The 11,925-nt window shown below is 47.2% G+C and overlaps 1 pseudogene; it reads right to left on the bottom strand.

Moving 5' to 3' along the window:
- Positions 1-6,967: 6,967 nt before the first annotated feature.
- Positions 6,968-7,832, bottom strand: LOC147751604 (uncharacterized; annotated as a pseudogene).
- Positions 7,833-11,925: the final 4,093 nt, after the last annotated feature.

The raw sequence follows: 11,925 nt of genomic DNA, 5'->3' as shown, positions 1-11,925 counted from the left end.
GCAAACCTGCCGGAAACTAGAGAAGAAATGGCACAGTGAACAAACTCCGGACAGCCACGCAGCACACAACGAAGCCATCAGCAACCACCAGCACCTCATCAGGGTGGCCAAGAGGACCTTCTTTAAAGACCACCTCAACAACATTGCACACAATAGCAAGGAACTAACACCATAAACTTGAACACCAAGTTTAAATACAAAGACAATCTGACCAAAGGGGAACGGCTAGCACTCTCTATTTTAAGCAACAACCCCAACATCATCATCAGGGAGGCAGACAAAGGGGGCAATGTGGTGGTCATGGATCTGGCTGACTACAACAACGAGATCCATGGCCAACTCAATGATGACACATGTTATGAGTTACTCACTCATAACCCCATAGGTCCTCTAACACTTCTACTCAATGGACTTCTACTCAACTGGAAACAATCTGGTCTTCTGGATGATAATTAGTACCTTTACCTCAAAGTCTTCAGACCCACGTATCCTTGGCTGTACACCCTGCCGAAGGTCCATAAGAACTTACCGTTTCCTCCTGGCAGACCGATAGTATCGGGAATTGGGGGGCCCACCGAAAGAAACGCAGAATATGTGGATCTTTTCCTGGGACCTCTAGTTAAGAACCTACCATCTTATATACAGGACTCAAAACACATACTGAGCATCATGTCAGACATGGAGTGGCAACGAGACACCATACTAGTAACCATGGATGTGGTGTCTTTATACACTAGTATCAATCCTGAATTGGGCATATCAGCAATTACCAAACTATTATCTAACAGACCGGCCTCACTTTGGGCACATACCAACATGCTACTACAAATGATGACTATCATTCTAGAGAATAACTTCTTTATCTTTGATCGCAAGTGGTATCGACAGAAAAAGGGAGTAGCCATGGGCTCCAAGTTTTTACCCTCCTTTGCCAATCTCTTCATGGGGGCTTTGGAGGCTGACTTAATTTGGGGCACCAAAGGTATGAAATATGTCGACTCCATAGTCTTTTGGGGACGATATATCGACGATTGTTTTCTTTTATGGTCAGGTTCTGAGGAACTACTTTTTTCCTTCTTTGAACATCTTAACAATAATACATGGGAGATCAGCTTTACCATGCGACACAGCCTCACGAATATGGAGTTTCTAGACCTTGAATTTTATGTGAAGGACAACCTACTACACTCCAAATTGTTCAGGAAACCCACCTCCTGTAATTCTATACTCCACGCTTCTAGTTTCCACCCCGAGCACCAGTTACGATCCATCCCTTATGGAGAATTTCTGAGAGCCAAACGTAACTGTAGCGAATCCACCGAATTTGAAAACTGCATATCCAATATGAAAGACAGATTTCGAAAGAGAGGATACTCTAATGCATCCCTCAAGAAAGCAGAACTAAAGACCAGAATCATCCCGAGACCAGATTGTCTAAAGACACGCACGGAGACAGAATCCTCAGACCAACACATCAGACTGATAACAGAATTTAACGCACTCAACAACACCACTAGGAAAAGTTTCAACAAACATTGGAAACTCTTAACAGGAGATCCTGTACTTAGAGAATTTCTTCCAGACAGACCCTCTATCACATACAGAAAAGGCTTCACTCTGAAAAACAAACTGAGCCCTACAGTTCCCTCAACACTACAGCTCGTGACTGGTTAACCACACGAAGCCTGGGATTCCACAAATGTGGTTTTTGTTCCATGTGCATTTGGGGCAAACATGGCACCAAAACATTCAAGGGTCCGGAAGGTACAATTTATAAAATCAAACACAACATCACTTGCCTAACGAAATTCGTTGTTTACATAATCGAATGCCAATGCGGCAAGATCTATGTAGGCAGCACAATCAGGGCTCTTAAAGAAAGAATTGCAGAACATATGAGAGCCATCCAAAAGAGAGATCCCAGATACCCAGTAGCCTTACATATAGCTGAATGTCAACCATTGGAGGATGACATCAAAGTGCGTGTCTTTGGGATTGATATGATCCCCCTCAACATCAGAGGGGGCAACCGAGAATTGACACTCAGACGTAGAGAGGCAACATGGATCATGCGCTTACAAAGCGTGGAACATGGGCTGAACTACGATCCTGAGCTTCAATACTTCCTGGGGGATTAGAAGTCACCCCCTTGGGATCCACGATTTGAGACACTGACTCTGCAACCCTAATAATTAACTATTCATCAAGTAACGTTACAACCTACTGCTAACCATGCCTTCTGAATGAAGATTTAGCCCAGTTGGTATATTAGTCATGTAAATACCCTATGATATATTGTATTGTGTTACAGGTTACGTGTTTAAGAACATACTGTACTGTTTTATATGTGACATGTCTAATGTTCTCCCACTTATGATAAGCTACATCAATTGCTGTATATTATAAAAAGAAAATACGGTTGACAATGAAATGAACAAAGTCACAGATACACGGGGTGAAACGGCACTCTCACTGCCGACTAGATGTCTAAAACTCTATTCTTTTCTATCTCCACCACAATTTCGATGGGCACCGGGTCACTCCAACGGCTGGTAACCACATTAGTTTCTTGAATAAGTCAACACTGTGGTCTCTATAATGTGGCTTTATTTTAAACACCATTGAGGCTAAAATATTTTCCATAATCTGCTACAATACATGTCCATATCTTCTATCATCAGGCATGACATTACGGTACACCAGCAGGTGTCCGACAATCACACGAATACTTGAGTACTAAGTTATTTCCCTATCGACTCCCCTCTTAAAGATGGCGGCGCCGTCTTGACAGTACGTTATTGACGTTTTCTATGGCTAGAACCCATCAAATAGCCACCTCCCTTCCGGTCACGTGTCCGTTCACGAAAGACGGCGACCAGGAAACAACGGAGGAGGGATACCGCACTACCGGTAAGTGGCTACACTGTCCCCACGCTTCACTTAATCCCCTTCTCTGTGGGTCTGTAAACTATACATGACCTGGGCTTAACCGCCTTTTATACAAAACCGCCTTTTGTATAGACCGGCTAAAAGTGAGCTTATCCATTTTCACTTTTTCCTTTCCATTTGACTTTACGAGTGTGACGTTAACTACTCGTATTTGCCCCAAAAAATCACATAACCTGGGCTCAACCGCCCCTGACAACCAAACCGGCAATGACCGTGTTTACCCATTTACCTTTCTCGTTTACTTTAACATCACAACCTTTACGTGATTTGATGGTACAGCTAATACATGCGCATATACTTATGTGTTCTCTCCACAGCACACCGCGTCTGGAGAATAACGTACCCGTTTTTCTAAAGTGCCTCAGCAGATGGATCCCCTCCCGGTTACTGCCTTATACATACCCGTATCAAGGTACATGTCGATTTTAACCTCTATAGCCTGTGAATTTCGCCCTAAAAACGAAAGTGAAAATGATGCGCTATACTTCATCGCTAGCCTGATGGCATTTGTACTTTATGTTTTCTTTTACAGTGCAAAACTCTGATAAACTTGACTCACCTTATTGGACGGAACATAGCAGCAAGATTATTTTCTTGCGCTTTACCCACTGGATATACCAGTCCTACTGACTAGTATACATGTACATATACACTCAGTGGTAAGAATTAATTTCACCTTTTTGTCTTGTCTTTAATTTTCCATTCTCTTCAGACAACGTAGTTGTCTTCTCTCTTCCCTCTCTCTAATTTATCCATATAGAATACCTCTATGAATACCAGACTATTCTCAACTCACTTGCTCGGAGTTGAGTTAAAAGGTAATGATTCTACCTTAAAGGGAGAGAGGAAGTTCCTTTACCTCACTTTAGACACAATTAATATTCTAAACCGCCCACTTCGCTCGCACACCTTCCTGTGAACTTATCACCATCATTTTTCGAACACAAGCTGCACTTGAAACAGCTCACACTTGCATGTTAGGTCACTTACGTCTGCAATCTTCACAGTGCAGGATCACCGTGTACGAGATAACACTTGTCACATACACAATATGGAACCTTCACCGCACATCACTTCCAGTGCACCACCACTCGAGGATAACCACTCACATCCTCATAGTGGTCCACACCAATTATGAATTACGTCATCACTAATCACACCCACAACGTGTGAAAGAAAACGCACGCCACAGCTGCATGGGTGATGCACCCTTGTCACCAAATGCAGTATGTTTAAGTGATAAGACGTATAACTGAATATGCATACGTTAATTTTGTATCACCAGCCCTGAAGAGTCGTGTTGACTCATCTGTACACGACGAAACACGTGTCGGCTTACTGTGACTGTTCTTCAAGTCTGGATACATTAAAACTTCATCTTGCTGGGACAAGAGAAACACCAAAGAATCTGCTTCTATTTATTGTATTACATTTGTCATTGTACTAAACTTTACCACCCCATTGTAGTTGCGAGAGCACAGCTGTGTACTATTGCTAAGTCCTTGACTTTTTAGACGGTTAAGGGTTTTTTCTGTCTGCTCTTCACGCACTACTCTTTGACTACTTACACCACACACTGTAACGTATCAATTGAGGCAGAGCGCCCTTAGTATCTGAATTCTCTCAAAACCCCCATCGCAGATTACACAATAGCAAGTTCTCCAAGATTGTGAAGGAACTCTCCAATGCCAGCTCCAACACCAACGACATCCCGCTGTCGCAAGCCTTTTTCGACTCCCTCGCCAACTTCTTCCACCGCAAGATAGCAGACATCCACGACAGCTTCAACACCCAGATAGCCCCAACAGACAGCAACACAACAGACCCTCGTACACCATCGACCACGACCCCCGGCTAGCTTGGGCCAGCGTAAGCATCAATGACACCTTAAAGACCATGCGCACAATCCACTCCGGCTCTCCGTCAGACCCATTCCTGCACCACGTCTTCAACAGAGCAAGCAGCTCCATCGCACCCCACCTGCATAATATCATCAATCTCTCCCTCGAGACCACGACCTTCCCAGAGATCTGGAAAGACGCCGAGATCAACGCCCTACTCAAAAAACCTAAGGCAGACCCAAGAGACCTCAAGAACTTCCAGCCCATCTCTCTACTCCCCTTCCCGGCCAAGGTCATCGAGAAAACCGTCAACAGACAGCTAACCCAATATTTCAAAGAAAACAGAATCCGGGACCCTTCCCAGTCAGGGTTCCGCAGCAACCACAGCACCGAGACTGCCCTCATCGGCGCCACCGACGACATCAGGACCCTGCTGGACAGCGGCGAGACCGCAGCACTCATCCTCCTAGACCTCTCTGCCACCTTTGACACAGTCTGCTACCGCACACTATGCACACACCTCCACGCCACAGGGATCTGAGACAAGGCTCTTGATTGGACCACCTCCTTGCTCTCTGGCAGAACCCAGAGAGTCCGCCTCCCCCCATTCCGTTCCAAAGCCTCCGAGATCATCTGCGGCGTACCCCTGAGCTCCTCCCTCAGCCCGATGCTGTTCAACATTTACATGGCCCCGCTTGCACACGTAGCCCGACAGCACGACCTCAACATACTCTCCTACGCCAACGACACTCAGCTGATCCTCTCCGTCACCAAGGACCCCATCACCGCCAAAGACAACCTCCATGAAGGAATGAAGGCAATCGCCGACTGGATGAAGACCAGCCATCTGAAGCTGAACTCGACAAGACGGAGGTCCTCATCCTCAGCTCCAACCCTTCAGCCTGGGACGACTCCTGGTGGCCGACGGCACTGGGGATAAAGGGGACTTAGTCACCCTGAATCCTAGATCCTGCCAAGTGGCCCGACCAGAACCAATGTTCACAATGTGGCCAGCGGTTCAGGTCTCACTGAGAATGTGTTTATTTGCAGAGTATTTTTGTCTCTTGAGACCCAAGAGAACCCAATCTAGGCGGGTTCAATCATGCTCTCCTTACAGGTCAGGTGGAAAGCAAAAACACAAGGCTACCAGAAGCTAGATTATTTCAGTGTGTCCACACACCCTCACGTTTGCCTTTCAAGGAGGTTCTCGTGCCTATAGTGTCCAGGTTTGGATACATGGGTTCGCTCTGCTATCCCCACCCATTTCCGCTGGCTTCATCGGCTCCCGCTACCAGACTATGGCAGTGCAGCGCTCTGTCCAGGGGGGCCGTTGTCGTGAGTTAGTAGCCCACTTTGCTGGTACCGAGGTGCGGAAGAAAATCCAGTGCCCCCGCCCCCCAAAAGAAAAAAATCTGGTCAGGAGCCTAATGCGTCGTGTAGAGAGTGCTCCTGGCGGGCCGCGGTCTAGCAAACACCTTTCGAGGTGGCCTGCTTTAAGGCCTGCTGTATGACCTGCTTTAAGTCCCAAGCCCAAATTCAGAGATGGCCATCACCAATCTGCATGCAAGATGTGCATGAGGTGTGGACACAGGGGCTGCTTGAAGCTTCTCACCTGCACTGTCCACAAGATGGGATTGCTGCTGCCAGTATCCTCTACTCCTTTCCCCCACACACAACCACTGTAACTGACCCCCGCTCCTAACAGAGAGGTTCACTGGCGCTGGTAGCAGTCAATCAGTTAGCACATCGGTTGGACTGAACTCGGTTGTGAACGCTTTGGGCATCTGAATACGTATGCCCTGTGGAAAAACTACTGAAGAGTCTGCTGGTCAATTGACACAACCAATGAAACCAATCAAAACCAACTGTCATAGCACACAAGCAACTCCATGACAAGTTGCTCTGACATGAATGCACTTGAAAAGTCCACATTCAGAGGTGCTGCCTGCTACCCATTCCCTGTAGCACAACAGCGGGTCTCTAGCCTTTTGGCAGTAGCACAACATGGATGCCACCGGCTCTGGTTCAAGCAAGGAACATGGACCCTTTCTTTGACTGCAATTGGGGTACTAAAATGTAGCATTCTCTGGGTTCATTTGACCTGTCTGGGTTATGGGCCCAGGTTCCCCTGCACCTACTACATTGTGGTAAATACATCCATGACTGTCGATCTACCTCTATTTCTTGTCTGCCCAGTCACGGCCTGCAGCAGTTTTCTCCCTGCAATTTCCTGCTTGACAATTCAATAGGCTACCACGGAGGAGAATGAGTAGTAGGCCACCTATGCCAGAAAATTTTAGCCATGCACTAAAACTATCCCTGCGCCAGGTAGCAGCGGCAAAGTGCAACCTGGGGGCTGGTGCCATGATGCTGCTCGCCCTCGTCCACCTTACCTGCCTTTTCACCAGGCTGGTGGTGAAATGCCTCATGAATTCCTCCGTGGTGTAGGCGCTGAACCAGCCGCGGGGGGTGAGAAGCTCCATGCAGATTGCCCCCGTCCAGCATGCAGCCATTCTCCAGGTGCGGGCTGATCACCCGCATGAAGGGGGACGTGAAGGGGAAGTTGTCTGGGAAGGTGAGGTTGAGCAGGATGTACTTGGTGCCCATCTCCTTCATGTCCTGCCACAAGGTGGAGTCCTTGTCCAGCTGGTGCAGCTTGACATTCCAGTCGAAGAGGCTTTCCTCCACCAACTCCACCATGATAAAGCGCTCGCTCAGCTTGCAGATGTCCTGCAGATAGTTCATCAGCCGCCGGCTGCGCACCTGCATGCAGTGCTGGCGGTTGGCGGGCAGCTGGCAAGGGGCGGGGGTCTTGGAGGTGCCGCAGACAGGTGCCCAGTCCTTCTTGACGGCACCGGAGCCCAGCTTGTCGGCTGTGCCCGTGGCCGCCGTGCACTGGCGTTCCTTGTTACTCTGCTCCAGCTGCCGGTTCTTGACCTCTGCCGGGTTCACCTCGCTGCTGCCACTGCCCCCGGGACAGGGCTGAAGCACGTTGCTGCTGTTCTTCTGGTTGTGGTTCTTCTGGTTGTCTTCACCCACCATTGCTCCCATGTCATGCTGGGGCGGTCAGTCTCCAGCGCCTGCCTGCTGTGTGTGCCGAGTTCCTCTCTCTGCCGCCGGTCAGCACGGAGCCTGCCTCTTCCTCCGGCTCCCTCTGCACAGAGCAGCAGTTCCTTTTGGCCTCCGGAGCACTCTCCCTCTACTCACAGCTGCAGCGACTGAAAACGTTTGCAGGGCAGAAAAAAAGTTTGGCTTCTGGTTGCTTGAGGCCGAGTCTCCAAGCAGCACAAGATGCAAAAGATGGCTCCCAACACTTCCTGGTTTGAAGTGTTGGCAGCCAATTAGAGCCAGGCTCGTGCTCGAGAGGTAAGGCTGTGCCCAGATATTGCTATCTTTATTGTTTGATTTTCTCAAAAACTACTGAACGGATTTACACCGAACGGATATTTTTTAAAAGGTCTCTTCCTAAAACATGGGCTACCTTTTTGTCAAATTTGGTGTAATTCTGTTCATCAGGTTTTGCTAAAAATTTATTTTTTGACCTCTATTTCTTACATTTCTCAGGAACTACTGAACGGATTTACACCATTTAACCGAAAGGCACGAGTCTGAACCAAGGGCTACCTTTTTGCAAATGTGGTGTAATTCCATTCAGCAGTTCAGGTTGTAGCTGCAATTAAAGGTTCTTATGGGAAATTGCATGGGGAAAACACCTTTTAGGACCCCCTTTTTTCTCTGCCCCCGCTTGATGATTGAAACCAGAGACTTTCAGGATAGGAGCAGATTGGAGCGCCCCACCAGTTTCTAAAAATTCGCAAAGATTCATCAACCAGCTCCAAAGTTATTCCAAGTAGAATGTTGGGGATTTCCTACGGAAAATAAAAAATAGGTCCTAACTACCTAACTATAACTCCTACTGGCGAACACCAGTCGCTAATATATATATATATATATATACTCCAATGTTCATTACATTCCGCCCGACGCGTTTCGAGGCTGAGGAGTGCCTGTGAAGCACTCTGTTCCAACTTTAAACGTGGTCCTGCATGCCCGACCTCCCTCCTACCAAGGATTTTTTAATGTGCTGAAATCACCACGAAGGGACTGAACCTACTCAAGGGATTAATTAATTTCACCTTCATGTGGACTACAGATACCATCGTGCCTGGAGCACTTGCTGTGAGCCACGCCCACTCAGGGAGGATTCATTCACGAAACGGCGAATAAATCAGAAGGTGCTTCTCTCTCCCTCCGTGCAGCAGCCCATGATTAAGAGGCACTCCTCAGCCTCGAAACGCGTCGGGCGGAATGTAATGAACATTGGAGTTGGAAATGCAGGAAGAATGAGGTGACAAAGCCGGATGGCAGGGACAGAGTCGAGTGACCTCTCAAAGCACCAGGGCCTTTGTTCTGGATATATATATATATATATATTACCTACTGGCGGTCGCCAGTAGGTATATATAGTTAGGATTTTTTCCCTATGGCATTTTTGAAAATTCTATGTCTAATAACTTTGGCGTTTGTGGACGGAATCGGCTGAAATTTTCAGGAAAATGGCACATTTTGTTTCTGAGCAGCTCCTGAAAATTTGGGGGGGGGTCGTCAAGGGGGGGCCGAGAAAAAAGGGGGGTCCCAAAACGTGTTTTTCCCATGTTAATTTCCATAGGGCGGTTGGACTCACTTTTAGCCCGAACGGCTGAATGGATTTACACGAAACTTGGCAAAATTGTAGGGACTGTTAGCCCGATGTGCCTTTGCTAGGTCTCAATATATGTGCTCCAATAGTTTTTGAGAAATTAACGTTCAAAACAAGATATATATCTGTAACAGCGCTCCGGGCAGCGATCCGGTCCGCTTACTTTTCGCGAAACGGAACTTTGCGCGCAGAAAGCTGATTGGCTCTCCGGTGTCTGTCAACATTCTAAACAGTCTGGAGCGGCCACCATCTTATCTCTCGGTAGGATCGAGAGAGAAGAAGAGGTGAAAAACGAAGGGGGAATTTAATGAAAGGGGGCAAGGTATACCCCTCTTGACCCCCTAGGATTGTTGTTGGGGTTATTAAAGGGTCCCGTGGGGAAAATAAAAAAAAAAATGATTTTTCACGGTAGAAGCGCTTCACGGGCCGCGAACTGGGCCGCAAACTGGTGGCGAAACGGGAATTCGCCATTTTGTGCTTCGTTTTAATTGTTTAGAGACAAAAATTATCGCCGCACATCGGCCACAATGCATGAATATCGCTGAAAAGTCAGCGATATTCATGCATTATCCAGCAAATGCTCTTAGCCATGTTATCCACCTTCCATTGGATAACATGGTTAAAAACTGCTCTGTGCGTGAGCTTTTTTTTTTTTTTGCTGCGTGACGTTTGTTAACGTTCGATTCGATGGAAATCAGGAAGTGTTGACCACCATTTTGTCACTGCGAGTAAATATTTTGTTATAAATGAATCCTTATTGATAAACATTGTCTGCGCCATCTTGCGTTTTTGTCCAATGCCACAATTTTGTCGTGCACGGCAGCCATTTTAGATGCCTTGACCAGGGCCACTCTCTGCACGCCGCCGATCCTCAGCATGGCTCCCCACCCTCGCAAGCATCTCCCCCACGCACTGGTCACCCCCGCTCTTTCTCTCATGCATGGGCCATATACTTCCCCCATCTGCGCTGCTCTTCTCTGAGAATCACACCCTGTGCCCGCCCGACACCTCCCTTTCACCCTATTCACTACCGCACCCTCTGACACTCCTCTTCCTCTGTGTCCGATTGTCCAGGCCGGACCTAGGCTATCACCTAGCCCTGCGGATGTAGTTTATGGCCCCAGCTGTAGAGTATCCAGACATGCCAACCTTCCCGATTCAGGCGTGAGACTACTGATTTCAGTGCTAGTCTCCCGCCTCCCGATTCCTGCAAGCAAAAACCCGGGGGCATATTACCAACAACTAGCGATAATTTTTGTCTCTAACTTGTTTAGAGATAAAAATTATCGCCGCACATCGGCGAATTTTATCGCACATAAACCTCGCTATTAGCAAGGTTTATCGCAAATGCGATAAAAAACGGCCGCAATGCATGAATATCGTTGAAAAGTCAGCGATATTCATGCATTATCCAGCAAATGCTCTTAGCCATGTTATCCACTTCCCATTGGATAACATGGCTAAAACTGCTCAGGGCAGGTGTTAGGTTTTGGAGATATTCGCGCTTAGCGCAAATATCTCCAAAAGTTGGTAATAGGAGATAGCGATGGTTAGGGACTGTTTCCAGTCGCTAAAATTTTGGCACGCCCACTTTGCATGTCATTAGTGATAAATATCACTGATATGCAAAGCGGGGCCCAAGATGGTCGCTATCTCCTTTTAGCTGTCACTAACTGGTGTTAGCGACAGCTTGGTAATAGGGAGATAATTTTATCCCTTTTTTTTTTGGCTTTTAAAGCCAAAAAAGCGGAAATAACCCCCCTTGATAATATGCCCCATGATTTCTCGGGGGTTTCAGCTGACAGGGCTTGGTATTGTGTTACGTGCTAATTCTTCCAGGAAACGTCAGAGGGTCGATGCAGGGGTTCTAGAAGGGGTGATAAACCATTTAAGCCTCATGAACAAGCGCATGGTCTTTTAAAGATTTATAAAGTACTCGGGGCGGCGGTGTGTGTGTGCCCTCTTTCAGGAGCGGGCGGGGGGGGGCACTGCCAGCAACTTGCCAGGCCAGGCAGTGTTCAACACGTGCATCACCCTTTCTCTGCCTGCTATTGCGCTCCATGCTTCGGAAAGGTAAGAAAAAGAACGTGCATTTGAGTTTGAAATGTCCGATCTTGTAGCAGTACACTTGCAAAGCCCACACATGACAATAATCCGATTCAAGGCCCCATTCACCCGATTTTTTAAACATATATAGCACTCCAACAAAGTTAGATTTTAAAACTTTATTAACATTTAACTATAATGAACGGAACAAAAACTGTAAAAACATTTAAACATTTTTCACCCAAAAAAGCAACAATGGTCAGAAGCTGTCTTTTGTGCGAATAGTCCCAAGGCAGCACAACGTGCAGAGTACTGGACGGCACCCAGGTGATGTCGCCTGGGTGCCGCACTGGTTTTGGTATCCTACAATGCTGCTCCGAAAATTGGCGT

Source organism: Lissotriton vulgaris, chromosome 1_1, assembly GCF_964263255.1.
Source record: "Lissotriton vulgaris chromosome 1_1, aLisVul1.2, whole genome shotgun sequence".
NCBI classification, from domain to species: Eukaryota; Metazoa; Chordata; class Amphibia; order Caudata; family Salamandridae; genus Lissotriton; species Lissotriton vulgaris.
The sequence above is the reverse complement of the archived record's forward strand: the minus strand, read 5'-3'. Positions and strand labels throughout refer to the sequence as shown.